This window comes from Tamandua tetradactyla, chromosome 12, assembly GCF_023851605.1.
Source record: "Tamandua tetradactyla isolate mTamTet1 chromosome 12, mTamTet1.pri, whole genome shotgun sequence".
Taxonomy (NCBI): Eukaryota; Metazoa; Chordata; class Mammalia; order Pilosa; family Myrmecophagidae; genus Tamandua; species Tamandua tetradactyla.
This window is the reverse complement of record NC_135338.1, coordinates 4439212-4455932: the sequence shown is the minus strand read 5'-3', so window position 1 is coordinate 4455932 and position 16721 is coordinate 4439212. Positions and strand designations below refer to the sequence as shown.

At 38.6% G+C, this 16721-nt stretch overlaps 1 non-coding gene and 1 pseudogene across 1 annotated transcript; both read left to right on the top strand.

Moving 5' to 3' along the window:
- Nucleotides 1-10288: 10288 nt before the first annotated feature.
- Nucleotides 10289-14947, top strand: LOC143652725 (uncharacterized; annotated as a pseudogene).
- Nucleotides 14948-16182: 1235 nt separating this feature from the next.
- Nucleotides 16183-16344, top strand: LOC143652869 (U1 spliceosomal RNA). Its single transcript, XR_013160918.1, has one exon. It is a non-coding gene; the product is annotated as a U1 spliceosomal RNA (small nuclear RNA).
- Nucleotides 16345-16721: the final 377 nt, after the last annotated feature.

The following is a 16721-nucleotide window of genomic DNA, read 5'->3' as shown; positions in this document are numbered from 1 at the left end:
TAGGGGAGAAAACAAGTATTCCTTTAGGATTCAAAGTTTCTCACTTTCCTCTATAATTTTTTTTTTTTTAATTGCATGGGCAGGCACTGGGAATCCAGGTCTCCGGCATGGCAAGCAAGAATTCTGCCATTGAGAACAGGGAAGTATTTGCAGAGTCCCCTAGGGGGAATGGTGAGAAAGGGGTAAAATTCAACTTCCCCAAGTGGAGAATTCTTGATATTCTCACAGGCAGTGGGGACAACCAAAGCAATAGGCTGAGCCTCCAATCTTGGAGTTTGTTCATATGAAACTTAATCCTGCAAAGGATAGGCTAAGCCTACTTAAAGTTAGGCCTAAGAGTCACTCCCAAGAGAACCTCTTTTGTTGCTCAGATGTGGCCTCTCTCTCTCAGCCAACACAACAAGCAAACTCACTGCCCTCCCCCTCTCTACGTGGGACATGACTCCCAGGGGTGTGGACCTTCCTGGCAATGTGGGACACAAATCCTAGAATGAGCTGGAACTCAGCATCAAGGGATTGAGAAAATCTTCTCGACCAAAAGGGGGAAGAGCGAAATGAGACAAAATAAAGTGTCAATGGCTGAGAGATTCCAAACAGAGTTGAGAGTTTATCCTGGAGGTTATTCTTACGCATTAAATAGATAATCACCTGTTTAGTTAAGGTGTAATGGAGAGGCTGGAGGGAACTGCCTGAAAATGCGGAGCTGTGCTCCAGTGGCCGTGTTTCTGGAAGATAATTGTATAATGATATGGCTGTCACAGTGTGGTTGTGAGAGCCTTGTGTCTGATGCTCCTTTTGTCTTCCTTATCGATGGACAAGTAAAACATATGGCTTCAAAATAAATAATAGGGGGAACAAGTATTAAAATAAATTTAATAGATTGAAATGCTGGTGATCGGTAAAGGGGAGGGGTAAGGGGTATGGTATGTATGAATTTTTTTATGTTTTCTTTTTATTGCTTTTTCTGAATTGATGAAGATGTTTTAAGAAATGATCATGATGATAAATATAAAACTATGTGATAATAGTGTGAGTTATTGATTATATAACAATAACGGAATGATCATATGATAAGGATGTTTGTGTTTGTATGTGGTTATGTATCATAAATAAATAAATAAACAAACAAACAAACAAAAAAGAATTCTGCCACTGAGCCACCATCACACCACCCTTTCATTTATAATATTAGATACAGCCCTCCTTTCTACCTGGGATCTCTGGATCCCACCTGCAGCCTCACTCCTTTCACTCAAGCTCGGAGATCTGAAGAGCTGTAGTTTAGCACTAAAGGAATGAAGACTCGAGAGGCATGTGACTTCTCCCCACTGCCCACAGATAGGATTTAAAGTCCCAGCACTGTTTTCAGCCCTACCCCAGGCCACATCAGTTCCACCCTCTTCTAGTTTGCTAGCTGCCAGAATGCAAAATACCAGAAACAGAATGGCTTTTTAAAAGGGGAATTCAACAAGTGGCCAGTTACAGTTCCAAGGCTGAGAAAATGTCCCAATTAAAACAAGTCTATAGAAATGTCCAATCAAAGGCATCCATCCTGGGAAAGATACCTTGGTTCAAAAGAAAGCCGATGAGGTTAAGGGTTTCTCTCTCAAGTGGAAGGGCACATGGTGAACACAGAGTTTCTCTCTCATCTGGAAGGGCGCATGGTGAACATGGCATCATCTGCTAGCTTTTTCTCCTGGCTTCCGGTTTCATGAAGCTCCCCAGGAGGCGTTTTCCTTCTTCGTCTCTCAAGGTTGCTGGCTCATGGACTCTCTGCTTCGTGGTGCTGCAGCATTGTCTGCTCTCTCCGAATCTCTTATTCTCCAAATGTTTCCTCTTTTATAGGACTCCAGTAAACCAATCAAGACCCACCCAATAGGTGGAGACACATCTCCCCTAATCCAGTTTAACAACCACTCTTGATTGGGTTACATCTCTAGGGAGATTATCTAATTCTATACAGTATTGAATAGGGATTATTCTGCCTCTACAAAATGGGATTTTGATTAAAACATAGGGGACATACATCCTTTCAAACCAGCACACATCCCTATCCCCACAACCTCCCTTTCTCATAATATAACACATATTAAGGAGAATAGCATTTCCAGTTGTCCCTTTTTTCAATATTTTCAAAAACAATGTTCAAGAGAAATGTGCTAATCATGGCTCTCCTTCTATTAAGAAGCACTTAGAGATCACAAAACGTCATCATCCCAAAGAACATTGATATTTGTGTGGTCACACTCCAGACTAAGAATAACTTGAATAACTGATCCTAAAAACCTTCAAAACTTAACCTCACATAAAAAACCTTCTTCAGTTTTCTGCTGACCAGATGCTACCAACTTATCCCCAATTTACAAATGTTTTCTAGAATATTGCTAATCAAAGGATGGTTCCTGAAGCTTGCTAGAAATGCAGAATCTCAAGCCCCACTACAGACCTGCTGAATTGAAAACTGTATTTTAACAGTCTCTAAGTTTGCAAAATATTTTTCTAGAACTCTTAGAGCCATTAACTACTTATGTTTTCCTCAATAAATTTGGAGAACACACCACAATTTTCATGTTTGCAGTATTCCAATTTGAGGTGCCACTTCTCACCCATTCTACACATAACTAAAGGAGCTGCGAATCCCTGTCCTACCTCTCCCTCCCATCATAACAGCAAGAGGTGGACCTACGAACCAGGCTGAGCGGATCACAGAAAGACAACCCCCTGGAAACAGTGACTGGTCTGAGTGGCCAGCCTGGCAAGTTTGGACTGCTGCAGTTGGTAATTTCAATTAATAGAGAATCAATAATTCTTGGAATTTTTCAAATCGGAAACTAAGGGATAGCTTTGTCTTTTTCTTTGGAGCTGTAATTAAAGGGCAATAATGCCTGCTTTGTCAGAGACCATACTTCCAGCCATGTACAGTAATAAAGAATGAAACTAAGCAGAAAGCAGCAAAGATGAGAGACATATAAGGAAAGAGAATCATAATAGCATTGTTTGAGACCCTAGACCCAGGCATGGCCAAGGTCAGATGTTCTTCAGACTTCCCAGTTATATAACAGGAAACTCTTTTTTCACCTCAGCTAGTCTGAACTGGGTTTCTGTCACTTACAACCAGTCTTCTTGACTAATACATAGTTCATAAATTTGAAGAGTTCCATAGTATTTCCTCTTCTTTGTTTATTAGTCTAAACACCTTCTTTTTCCTAATCTTTTCCCCCCTAGTTTTTCTAAACTGATAAATATTTTGGGGTGGTACATTCAGATTTCCAGATCCCTAGATGTTTTTTCTGATAGCCCACTTATTCCACCGTCCCTTGGGAACCCCCCTGAAGCTTTAAGAACCCTCTTCAGAGTGCCTCTTTTTTTTTTATCAAATCTGGTATATGTGGCTTTTTTTCCCTTCTCTAATTGGTGATGTCTGTGAATATTTTTCAAGCCTTATATCTGAATACTTAGTTGAGAGGACAATAGGTTGGCTTATTCATGAGTGGATTCTGAGAACACTTAATGGAAGCTCCATGCATTAATTCTACAAGAAGAGCCACTGGACGCATTTTAATAATGATGAAAGATCTAAATGGTTCCAATGCTTTGCTTTCAAAAACACTGAGTGCATCATAGCCATTTTAAAGAGATTGCTTCAGCTAAGATCATTTGTTAAAGCTAAAGCAAAGAAGTAGAAACATTTGCCTTAGAGAACCATTTTTAACTAGTTATAGGGCAAATGTGAACCATCATCTTTATCCACTTATCCTTGGAATCTAAAGACAATAAATGTGTATATATTGAAACAGACAGGAGACAGTCTAAAATCATTTTTTAAAGTCTTCAAGGGATATGGCCATTATAACATAGTAAAGCTTTTTTTCACTTCTCTATAACACTGGAGTTAGACTAATGTTAGAGAAAAGGCCTCTCCAGAAATCCTTTCAAGACATCCATCTAGTAAGGTCATTAGACGGGCAGACAGTTCTACTACCTTCAACACAATGAAATTATGTAAACTGGATAGTATCACTCTATTTTGGTAGCTTCTTTATCTATGTTTCATAATTGTGTCTTATTTAGTATAAAGTGACAAACATTGCTTATCTAAGTCAGACCAAAGATCCATTTACTTCAGTGGTTTTCTTTTCTTTTTTTCTAACTATAACCTCCTGGGGTAACAAAAGACCCAGTAAGATGGGTCTCCCTCCCTACATGCTCCCACTTTTAGGGAAAAAATAATTTGATGACAAAATGGCAGCTACATATAAATTCACCAGAACAACTAATAAATATGCATCTGCTACCAGTGTGGTAGCCACTAGCTGTATGTGGCTAGCCCAGTTGAAATATGGTGCAAATTTTGCTTGAGATGTCCTGTAAATATAAAACCATACCAATTGAAGGCTTAGTACTAAAGAAAGCAATACTTTTTTTTTATTGAACACATGTTGAAATGACAATATTTGGGATATATTGGGTTAAAGGAAATATTAAAATTTATTCTCTATGTTACTTTTTAATGTGGTGCCTGGGAAATTTAAAATTACATGTGAGTCCCCTCATGTTTCTATTGGACAGCATTGTTATATCCTATGTCAGTGGTTGAGGGTTCAGTCTGAAGTTTGATTGCCTGGGTTTGAAACCCAACTCTTACCTTGGGTAAATTACTCATCCTTTTTGAGGCCTCACCTTCATTTGTGAACTGAAGTTAATAACAGCATCAACCTTACACAATTATGAAGATCAAAAGGGCTTTCCAGGTAAAGTGCATATAACAGTACCTAACACATACTGAACAATCAACACATACTCACTATTTATAATCCTGGTAATAATTTAATTACATGGACTCCAAATTTTAATATTTCACTTCATTTTAATGACTTAATGTCTTAAATGTGTATAAAATTGAAAGTCAGCAGACTCATAATTTTGGATCTGTTAATAGCTTATCAAGGGGACCAGATGGCTACAGTTCACAGTGAAATACTCATCTTTGTCAGCAGTCATGGCGTAAATAGTATCTGGCAGAACAGCACGGCCATTCCCCATGGCATCAACCTCAAAACATTTCTGTGTATTTCCAAACCAGCTTAAATGTAATAACTTGGTATGAATCGAATAGTCCTGAATTTAGTACAACTCTCTCTCTATGTTACCTCTTGGAGTATTGAGTCAATAACTGCCTATTGGAAAAAAGTTGTTTCTTATATGTTCTAAGTTTTTGTCAAATTCTGAAGCATGCCCCCCAAGTTGCAAATTTGATAGAAACAGTCTGTTTGCATCTTAATCTGTGCCTCTTCTTTGATTATTTTTTCTCTCAGACTTTGTATCGCCACACTCAAGATCTGTGTTATCTATCTTCATTCAGAAATTCTTTTATTCTCTTCATTGCTTTAGAGGTGTTCACATTTTTTTTCTAGTTCTTTACTAGAGATTCAGTACTCAAGGTTCAAACAGGTGAGGGTAGAATAACTTTCTTTTTTCTTTCTAGTTTTGAGTACACTGATGTGTTACTATTTTTTTTCTCCCTATGTTTAGTTTTACTTCTTTTTGCTTTTATTTGTTTTTTGGCTGAGAAAACATATCAAGTCAAAGCCTTCAGGACATAATCCAGATGGAGCCCTAAATCCTGTTCCTATGTTGGAAACCACAGCTTGGCATTCCTTAACCATATGCATTATTCACAAATTGAAAATTTTATGTAGACCCATCTGCCCATATCTTCATTACATTTTCCCACAGTTTACCAACTTCACCATGGTGTTTTACTCTCTAGTGAGTAAAAGCAATGTATACACTTAATTTCTTCTATGTATCTCCTTTTCTAGACAATTTTTAAATGTAAAATAAAAATTTCACAGATCCCATTTCCATTTCTCTATACAAAGTGACAGAAAACTTAAATGAATAAGCATTCATTTAATACTATATGCTCAATGCCAACTGTAGGTGAGACATTAAATGGGGAAAGCTAATCTTCCCCTTCCTGTTTAGAGGGGAGGCAGCTATATAAACAACCCTAATAACAAGCAGAATCAGATAATACCAACTAGATTTAGGTTTGTTTAGAGGAAACTTCTGACTTCTAACTGGGTTGACTGAGTTATGTCCCACAGCATATGGACATTTGTACTGAGGCTGGAAGAATGAGCAGTTTTCTTTCTGATATAGAAGCTTGAGATCAAAGTGCAAAGAGACAAGAGTATCAGAGAAATGGAGCTAGACCCCTAATCACAACCACACGTAGAAATCACCCTACATATGGATTCCCACTTCAATGAGATTATGAGTTTCCTTACTGTTTAAAACTTTTTGAGCTGGTTTTTCTATCATTTGCATTCTAACTGACATAACCTCTCTCGAGCTCTTAACCTATATTTGAAATGCTCAGGTAGGGCATCTCCAAATGGATGTCCGAATAATGCCTTGTATTTTAGTGGGTTGTCTGAGAAGCAGATGCCAGGATGGGATTCAATGTACAAGAGATGTATTAGGGAAAACACAGGTGAGGGAAAATGTGGAGGGGCCAACAAGACTGGGAGAGCCATCAAATTGCCTATGGACCTTGGAAGACCCTTAAACTGCAATGCAGTCCTAAGAATATCTGGTAAGGCTGAAGGAAAGTCCACAAGCCAGCGTCACCCATAGAAGAAGAGGCCTGGGTCCGCCTGAATGGCCCGCTCAGTGTCCCTTCCCGGACACTACTCCGAGCAGGCCACAGGAAGCATGGCCGTGTCTGACTGACCTAATGGACATCATCTTGCCACCATAGCCTGGTCCTTGGTCAGTCAATTTCCCCCAAGGCAGCTTCTGTAAGGTGCATTTTTCTGGTCTCCACACTCGCCAACCTCAGGAACCACCCAACCTGAATTCATCGCACTCTGCTCCCAAATTCCTCCCTCCACCCATGCCACTTACCTTGGTTGATGTAATTGTCGTCTTCTTAGCCATCCAAAACAGAAATTACGTAGTCATCCTTGATTTCTTCCTTATCCTTATGCCTCATACCCAACAATAGCTCCTATTTTAATTATTCTGTTTCTAAAGCGCCTCTTTCACTCACATCTACTTCCAGGCCTGCTCTCCTGCCCAATCCACACTTGCATCCCTTGCCTGTGGTGTGGCAGGACTCCTTCCTAACTCCCGATCCAAACTGCCATCAACACATTCATAGCTGGACAGGCTCTTAAAATACCATCTAATTCATTCCTCGTCAGCCTTCATTCCACAGCTGAGAAATTCTGAGATGTCACTCAGCTCCCCCAATAAGAATTACTGATAAAAAAAAAAAAATACACTGCAGAGGGCCAAGGGAATCATTCTCTTGATTGAACCATTGTTCCGTGTAAGGCCTTCTCTAGCTTTATTTATTTAGACCTCTTTATCCCCGTTCCCCACTCTCATACCTCTCTCTATCAATAGATAACTGTTCTAATGTGTCTGCTGTATATCCTTTTATTCAGATGTGTTTTTATAATACACACATTGCTTAACTTATATTTTTAATTTTTATAATTGGTATTGTGCTGTACACTTCATCCAATTTCTTACTTTTTTAGTCAGCCGTGGATTTTTAAAGTCTTTCTGTATTTGCTGTGTGAATGTCTAATTCATTACTTCTTGACTGCTTTATAGGACTCCACAGCGTGTATCTACCACATTTTAAAATTTTCACTTCCTCAGTGATAGTCACCTAATTTGTCCCCAGTTCCCAGTATGACAAACAAAGTAGGGGTTAGCCTCCATATACATATTTCCTTATGAACCTATGGAGGGATTCCCCTGGAATATATTCTTGGAAGAGAACTGGTGACTCATAAGGAGTAGATGCATTTAATTTGACCATATAGCACCAAATTGCTCTCTGAAAAGGCGGCAGTCTCTAAGCAGAACATGAGGTTCCCCTTTCCTCAATCCCTAGTAATACTCAGCATCTAACTGGCTAATGGCTGCCCATCTGATATGTGAAAAGTACTATGTCAACATTATTTTTACTCCCATTTCCCTAATTACTAATGAGTCTTAGCATCTCTTCATATACATATTAGCTTTTGGAGTTTCCTGTTCACTGAATTGCTTGTTCGTCGCCTTTGCCCATTTTTTCTATTGGGGTTCCAGTCTTTTACTTGTTGATTTGCTGGCATACTTTGTGTATTCTATATATTACTTTGTAACAAGTATCATTCCCCAATCTGTCATTTGTCTGTTACCTTTGTCTCTGCTACTCTTTGCTGAATGAAATGCTTAATTTCATTATAATCAAGCTCATCAACATTTCTCCTGATTTGTGCTTCCCTACTTTAGGTCATTAAATTTTTTCCTTTTATTATCTTCTATTAACATAGTTTTAACTTTCTAATGTAGGTTAAGTACTTAATCTGTCTTCAACTTTGTAAACAGAGTTAGATAAAGATCCGGGAAGGCTTCCTGAGGAAATGACTTTTAAACTACAATTTGAAGGAAAAGCAGAATTAGCCCATTTGAAAATGGGAAGAGCAGAGCTCCAGGCAAACAGCTGCATCTGCAAAGGCCTGGAGGCGAGAGAGGATTTATGTTAAATTTGAGTCACTGGAGGAAGTTCAGCCGGCTGGAGTATAAAGTTACAAAATGAGAAATGCAAGATGAATTGGAAGAAAAAGGCAGTGGGGAAATTATGAAACATATTATAAAGTAAGTATAACCCAATGTAAGCTAGATAAACCAGACCTGAATCCCTATGCCATGGGAGTTTGGAAAGTACAGATCCTTCACCAAGGTTTCGATGAATTTCCAGTCGGTTTTCATTCCTGGCTTTAAATCCCCACTTTGACTGAATTAATTCATTTAATGGATCACTTCTGGAATGAATGAGTGCTAGCACTATTCTTACATAATGTTGATCAAGTCACAGGGCACAGCCTGTTCTTCTCCTTTTCCAGCACATACACATAATCACCCACATGGCCCACAGTCAGGTAATTTTGGTAAGGAACAAAGTTTTCAAGAGTAAGACAGACATATCTTTGCAAGGTAAAACTTAAAGCATATACTAGAATTCTGATTCTCTAAAGTCTTTAGCCACTTCACCATCAGGAGTTTCACCAACTTCATGTTTCTGTTTATTTTTATTGACAATTATTTTGTTACCTTGATTTCTGGCATCTCATGCCATGAGAGCTTCTCCAGCTTATCCTGAGTAGACCTTGAAGTATTTTCTTAATAAAGATTGTTTCCTCTTTAATAAGAGTAATCATATAATTGTCCCACCCTGCTTCACAGGTTTAGAAGTTGGGGCTAAGATCAACAGGAGACCACTGAAGGGCTTTAGAAAGGGGGGTCCATAGTCAGATGCACTGAGTGATAGATCACGCTGAGTACAATATAGAGAATGGATTGCAAAGACATAAGACTTAAAGCAGAAAGAAAATTTAGGGGACTATGGTAGAGTCCAGGAGAGAAATGATGGTGATGTGGATGAGCATGGAGGCAATGCATGGGGGCGGGGGGTGGTAGGGATGGAAATATAGATGGATACCAGAGGTATTCAGTAGATAGAACTTGGCAATTGGTTGACTATGAAAGATTTTTCAGCTTCTCACTTGAGAAAGTCAGTGAACTGATTTTTTTTTTCTTTCTTTTTTGCACATACAGGCTCTGGAAATTGAACCCAGGTCTCTGGCATGGCAGGCAAATTCTCATGGCAGAGAATTCTGCTACTGAGCCACCGTTGCACCACCCTTCAGTGAATTGGTTTGAAAATAGCAAATACCAGTGAAGGAGCAGATTTGAGGGTAGATCTTGAGCCTGTTTTGGTCATGTGGAGTTTGAGATACCTATGGGACATTCAGGTAGATACACCAAGCAGACGAGTGGGCCAACTGGTTTGGAGCTCAGAAGTTTCAGGGCAGGAGCTACAGATTTAGGGGTTACCAGCCTATAGGTGGGGATGGATTGTATTGCCTAAAGAGAGAATAAACACAGACTAATAAGAGGAGAAGGCCTAGGGTAAAATTCTAAGAATTCCAACATATAAGAGACAAGTAGAGGAGGAGGCCTATGAAAGAGAAAATGGGCAATCAGAGAAGAAGACAAAAATAAGAAAGGCATAATATCATCCAAGCCAACTAGAAAGAATATTTCAGAATGGTGTGAGTATCTGAATCTTACCTTTACAGATAAAGAAACCAAGATTAGGAAAGTTTAAGATGACCAGAGACACTGGTCTCTGGGGATTCAAACTCAGATTTCTTTAGCTGCTTTACTTTTATGGGCCTCAGCTTCCTCATCTGTGGTACATTGAGGAAGTGGCGTGGGGATGGAGAGATTGGGCTGGATACCTTCTATGATCGCTTTCCAGCTCTATGGCTCCATAACGGGGAAGAAAAATCTGGAATATAGTATATGGGTAACTGTTGGTATGTCCTTTAGGGGTTTGTCCCTTTACTCCTGATTGTAGAACAGAGTAGACATGCAACAAATGTTTTCTGTTTTTAACATAGGCACACAATGATTATTGCCAAAGCAAATTCATAGGCTGCCGTTAAATGTCCATTGATGCAGAAGGCATTAGAGGCCCAACTGAAATCTATTAGTAAGTCACCGTCCGTTCCCCAGCAGCCATGTGCCCCTGCCAAATGCTGTCCCCCGCCCCCCGCCATCCCAGTGGTGGTTTCTTGGCGTGCCCCTATAGAGAAAAAAGAACAGTTGTATCTATTAACACTATTATTTTGTGGAAACATGAGATAAGCTGGTTTTAAAATGGAGTTAGGGCTTCCTCTAAAGCCCAGAAAGCAAGGTGTTTGAATTTAATTCTATCAAGAAAGCTATCCCGACCCTACAAACACATACTTCCAGAAGAAATTTTTCCTCTGGAACACCCAAGGTAAGAAGCAGATAGATGTGGAGGTCTGCTGGTTGGTAAAGGCCCTACAGCACGGGAACAGGGGTCTTTTCTCATCACATCCCCATTCAATGTCTTCTGCATTCCCTTAACTCTATGCCCTCATCAGAACCCTACAAACCAAGGAGACAGACCTGGTCCTTTTGCTTCATTTTTTTTTCATTTAGTGGTTGAATTTCATCACAGCATTCCATGTAGAGGATTTTTTTTAAATCCACTGCCCTAATGTAAAATTCCATGCCTGTAACTTTTAGACACTGTGTGGTTAATGAATGAGGCAGAGTTTGGAGCTAAAGAGGTAGTCAAGATTACCAGTTCTGATACGTACAAGTTGTGTGACTTGGGGAAAATCATGTAACCTTTCCAAGGCTCAGTTCCCTCATCTCTAACAAGGGACAAAAGTACCTTGTATGGTACTTTTGAAGTATTATATAGAGAGCATTTGGTATTGAGTAGGTGCTCATTAAATGGTATTTTTATGAAACACAAAAAAACACACTTCAATTCAAAGAAGGGTATGTTACATAGAACAAATTCACTTTTCAAAAATTTGAAATAAAATATAGAAATTATTTAGGACACACTTTCCAGTGCCTATTTGCTAAAGAGAAACTGTTTAATATCAAAAGACTTTGTTCCAAACTTTGGCTCTCATTTCTGATTTGTTCACAAATCAGGACAGTAAAATGCTGCCTTCCTGTGGGTCTGAATCTCTGAGCTGCAGAAGCCAAAGGATTATTCTGTTTTTGATCTCCCTTGGGGTTTCATCTTACTAATATTTTCATTAAACATTTAATTACTTTGCCATTAAGTTACTCTTTCCCCGTTTAATAGCCAATCAAAGCTAAATAAGTGGAAAGACTTAACATAACTCTTATAGTAAGACATCTAAGGTTGGCATTAATCCTTAGATGACCTGTGTAGAGACATAACTTCAAGAAGGCACACTAAGAAGGAGAAAGCAATTCCTCGTGCCATGTTTTGTAAGGGAACAATAAGGTTAAAGGCAGAAAACAGCTTCTGTTCAGAGAAGGCCCCCAGTGAATTAAGGTTAAAGGGATTTGTCCTTACAGGGCCCCAGGTCTCTAATTGGGGCCTTCAATTTCCATAATCCAGAAGGATTGGGACCAGACGCTTCTAGATTACTGCCAAAGTCCACAGATGACTCGTAAGGAAAAAACAATTAGTGTCCCCCAAAAACCTTTAGATAGAAAAGAGGCATTTAATGAAACCTAATGCAGACCCAGCCAAGGCACGGTGCTTAGTGAATATGCAGCCATTAGCAAAGGAAAGGCAAGTCTATTTGTTTTCCCTCTTCAGTTTTAAATCTCTCCAAATATGTGAGGTTTTTCTTTCCAGAGTACATTAATGTGCTACTTTAATGGGAATACGAAGTTGATTAGATCTATATTTAAGAAATATGGTTTTCTTTATAACTCTACAATCTTTAAGAGTAATAAAAATAAAACACATCATAGAACAGACTCAGATTTCTTACACTGTTGTTCCTTTAACACATAAAGCCTATGTAAAGGATATAAAATCTTGCAAGCCCATTAAACTTCAGGAGCAATTCAAGCAGGGGAGATAGAAGATTCTGGAAATTAGGCTCTAAACTTGCAGTGATTCTCAACCTGGGTTGCGTGTTGCAGTCATTTGAGGAACTTTAAAAAAATACCAATGGCAAAACTTAGCCTGAAGATTGTAACGTAATTGGTCTGGGGGCAGTCCAGGCATTGGGATTTTTAAGAACTCCACAGATGATTCAAAAGTGCAACCAAGGTTTAAGACGCACTGCTCTGTAGGGAAACCAAACAGGAGAATGGAAGACAATTATCTATTCCATTCAGGACTAGTTACATAATTTTTAGGGCCCAGTGCAAACAAAAATGCAAGGCCCTTGTTCCAAATTGTTAAGAACTCAATATAACATCAAGAGCATTAAATCAAACATGAGTTGCAGTCCTTCTGAGCTTGGGGCCCTAGGTGGCTGCACAGCTGCATGCCCATGAAAGTAGGACTGATTCCAGTCTTAACTAAATAAAACTATTTTATTTTATTTTTTTAGGAACCATTTTCTTTGGAATGGTTAGGAAATATGTCATCTTCTCTCAATACCGTATTAATTGTCTTGCTAGGATTTTCCAAGTAACTAATCTCTGACCATTATTGCCTATTTAAACAGCTTAGCTTGCTGAAAGCTCCTTATTTTGCCAATAAGGTTGGGCTTACACTTTGTATCCCCACTCACAATCGGAAAAAACCCATTACCTATGAACATTTTACTCTGAGTGAAGACTTCTCAGTCTAGAAAGCAAAGTAATTAAAAAAAAAAAAACCTGAGTCTGGAATTCATAATACCTTTTTTAAAAAATGCACACAAATCCTAGAATGAACTGAGACAGCATCAGGGGATTGAGAAAAACTTCTTGACCAAAAGGGGGAAGAGTGAAATGAGACAAAATAAAGTGTCAATGGCTGAGAGATTCCAAACAGAGTCGAGAGGTTATCCTGGAGGTTATTCTTACGCATTAAATAGATATCACCTTGTTAGTCAAGATGTAATGGAGAGGCTGGAGGGAACTGCCTGAAAATGTGGAGCTGTGTTCCAGTAGCCATGTTTCTTGATGATTGTATAATGATATAGCTTTCACAGTGTGACTGTGTGATTGTGAAAACCTTGTGTCTGATGCTCCTTTTACCTACCTTATCGACAGACAAGTAAAACATACGGAATAAAGATGAATAATAGGGGGAACAAATGTTAAAATAAATTTAGAGTGAAATACTGGTGATCGGTGAGGGGGAGGGAAGGGGGGTATGTATGTATGATTTTTTTCTGTTTTCATTTTATTTCTTTTTCTGAATAGATGCAAATGTTCCAAGAAATGATCATGATGATGGATATGCAACTATGTGATGATATTCTGAATTACTAATTATATATGTAGAACGGAATGATCAAAAGTTAGAACGCTTGCATTTGTTTGGTGTTTTTTGGTATTTAAAAAAAATAAAATTAATTAATTAAAAAAATGCACTAATTCTCATATACCTGTCCCACACATCTAACAGTTATCATCACACTACAACTTTTATTACCCAACATCTACTGTAAAGAAAACTTCCAAGCCTCCATTTATTTGGCTAAATTGTTCTTATCTATTTACCAATCTGTAACTTTAAATTCTGGCTATAATTTCAGGAAATAGAATAATCAAAATAATGTAGCTAGCGAGAAGAGGCACTGGCCATAGCGGAGCCTTTTGGCTGCGTGTGTGTGAGGATTCACCGACGGTTTGCACGCCACCGCCGCACCTCGCTATCTGCCCCCACCCCACCCCACCCAACACATCTCTGTTCACGAGGAACTTGGCTGGCCCCACCAGGTCTGAAGATTCACATCGTGCATTTGGTTCTATGTTTCACTTGAGTTCTACCCTCATCGTCCAGGAGGATTTGCTTATGTTCAATTTGAGGGCATTTGTGATGCCAAAGATGCATTACATAATTTGGACAGAAAAATGGATTTGTGGACGTCAAATTGAAATCCAGATTGCACAGGGGGGAAGACATCAAATCAAGTGAAGGCCAAGGAAGGGAAGAATGTATACAGTTCTTCACTCTATGAAGATTATAACAGCTATAAACTTTCTAGAAGCCCAAGGAATGCAAGGAGGAGATCAAGACGTCGGTCTTTCGATTACAACTATATCTTACAGTCCTATAAGCAGTAAATCGCCTGGAAGACCTCGTCCTAGCAGAAGCCATTTGGGCAATGATAGCCAAGGAAGCAAGAAGAAAAATGTCAGATAATGCTTCTGTGAGAAAGGAAAAGGGCTATATATGAGCTGATAAGTTAAAACCCAGGGAAAAGACCTGGGGACTATTGGACTGTTCTCTTGAAAATGTGGTGCAGTAAACTGCTACATCCAGTTCAACTAACAAAATCCTGCATTCCACAGAGAAGGATAAAGAAAACCAAACTGACAAACATCCTTCTTTTTTTTAAGACCTACGTGCAGCTGGAATACCCAGTACCATTCTGCTTACCATACTTCAAGAAAGATCTGAGAAAGTGGAAAAAGAACCAAAGAAGGGCAGTTCAAGCCACCAAAGGGTGGGCTGAAGTATGACTACTGTATAAAGATTTTGACTCTGGTCTGAAAAGATGAAAGAATGTTATCAAAAACTACAAGGAATAATTGAAGTCTTTCAAGTTTGCAAGTAAGTATTTTAGGACAAATAAAAGGAAATTCAACTTTGTACTTGTGGAAACTAATCCCTTAGTATGAATAGATTTATATTGATTCATGGGAGAAATAGATCCATAATAAATTATTGAACAAGGATGTCTGAATGTCAAGGAAGACAGCCATAGTCTCTTACAGTACCTCTACAATTCTGTCTCACACTGAATTGGTGGGAAAATATAAGGTCCAATATAAACTTCTTCTTTGATTGTCTCTGAAAGTCAGTTGCAGTTGTGCTAGTATTGGCAAACTTTGCCTATGTTTATTCTGGTACCAGTGTTTTCTGCTTAATTGTTTGCTTTGTTGGCATCTGAGTTTATTTACTTGTGACCCAAACGTAGCTTACACCTTCCTCTTTACCAGGCAAATTCTAAATCTAATTCTTGACATCTGACTAAGAGGGTCCATCTCTTCTCACCTCTTACCTAGTCAGTATATTCAGCAACCATTTATTGCATCCTTACTGTTGGAAAAAACATTTTTTACTGGATAACTGGAGAGAGAAAAATAGATACAATTCACTTATTCAATAAATGTCAACTGAGAGCACAATCTAGTAAACCCTTACAGTTTGGGGTGGATTCTTCAGAACAATATTTTACACCAGTTGCAACCTAATGTAATTATAAAATGCAATATACACTATCAAAGATAAGTAATTTTGTGCTTATCTACCATTTTAAAATATCCAGTATTTCTGTTTTCATCCCATTAATACAAATAATGAAAAATGATTTTTTAAATCTGCAATAATAAATTGATTTATTGTGCAGTGGATGTAATATTCTAGAGTTATATTAAATTGTTAACTGCCTCTTCAAAACATGTTAGAAAGTAATCCTGAAATAAGTATTCAACTTTTCATTAGATACAAAGGAAACTCTTTGGGTGCTAAAATTATTATTTTGAGACAGTCAGAACTGTTATCCCAACTGATTTGGTATGTTATGTAATTGAGAAAATGTTCACCAAATTATACATTTTAGTGACTATGCTGGTTTGAAAGGAAGTATGCCCCCTAGAAAAGCCATGTTTTAATCAAAATCCCATTTCATAATACTTACCTGGCAGGGGAGATACCATGATTACGTAGGTGATTTTCCCAAGGTGAGGCTTATCCATTGCACTCTGGATGTGTTGACCCCTGCGATTTCCCCAAATGTGGGAAACTCGACTGCATAATTTGTGGTAGTGGGGGACTGCATTCGCGCTCTCCAGAAAAAAAAAAGAAGAAAAAAAAATCCCATTTCATAAAGGTAGAATAATCCTTATTCAATACTGTATGTTTGAAAGTGTAATCAGATCATCTCCTTGGATGATGTAATTTAGTAAAGAGTGCTTGTTAAATTGGATTAGGTGAAGACATGTCTCCACCCATTTGGGTGGGTCTTGATTGGTTTATTGGAGTTGTATAAAAAAAGGAAACATTTTGAAGAATAGAGATTCTGAGAGAGCAGAGAATGCTTCAGCACCACGAAGCAGAGAGTCCACCAGCCAGAGACGTTTGGAGATGAAGAAGGAAAACGCCTCCCGGGAAACTTCATGAAACTGGAAGCCAGGAGAGAAAGCTAGCAGATGACGCCGTGTTCACCATG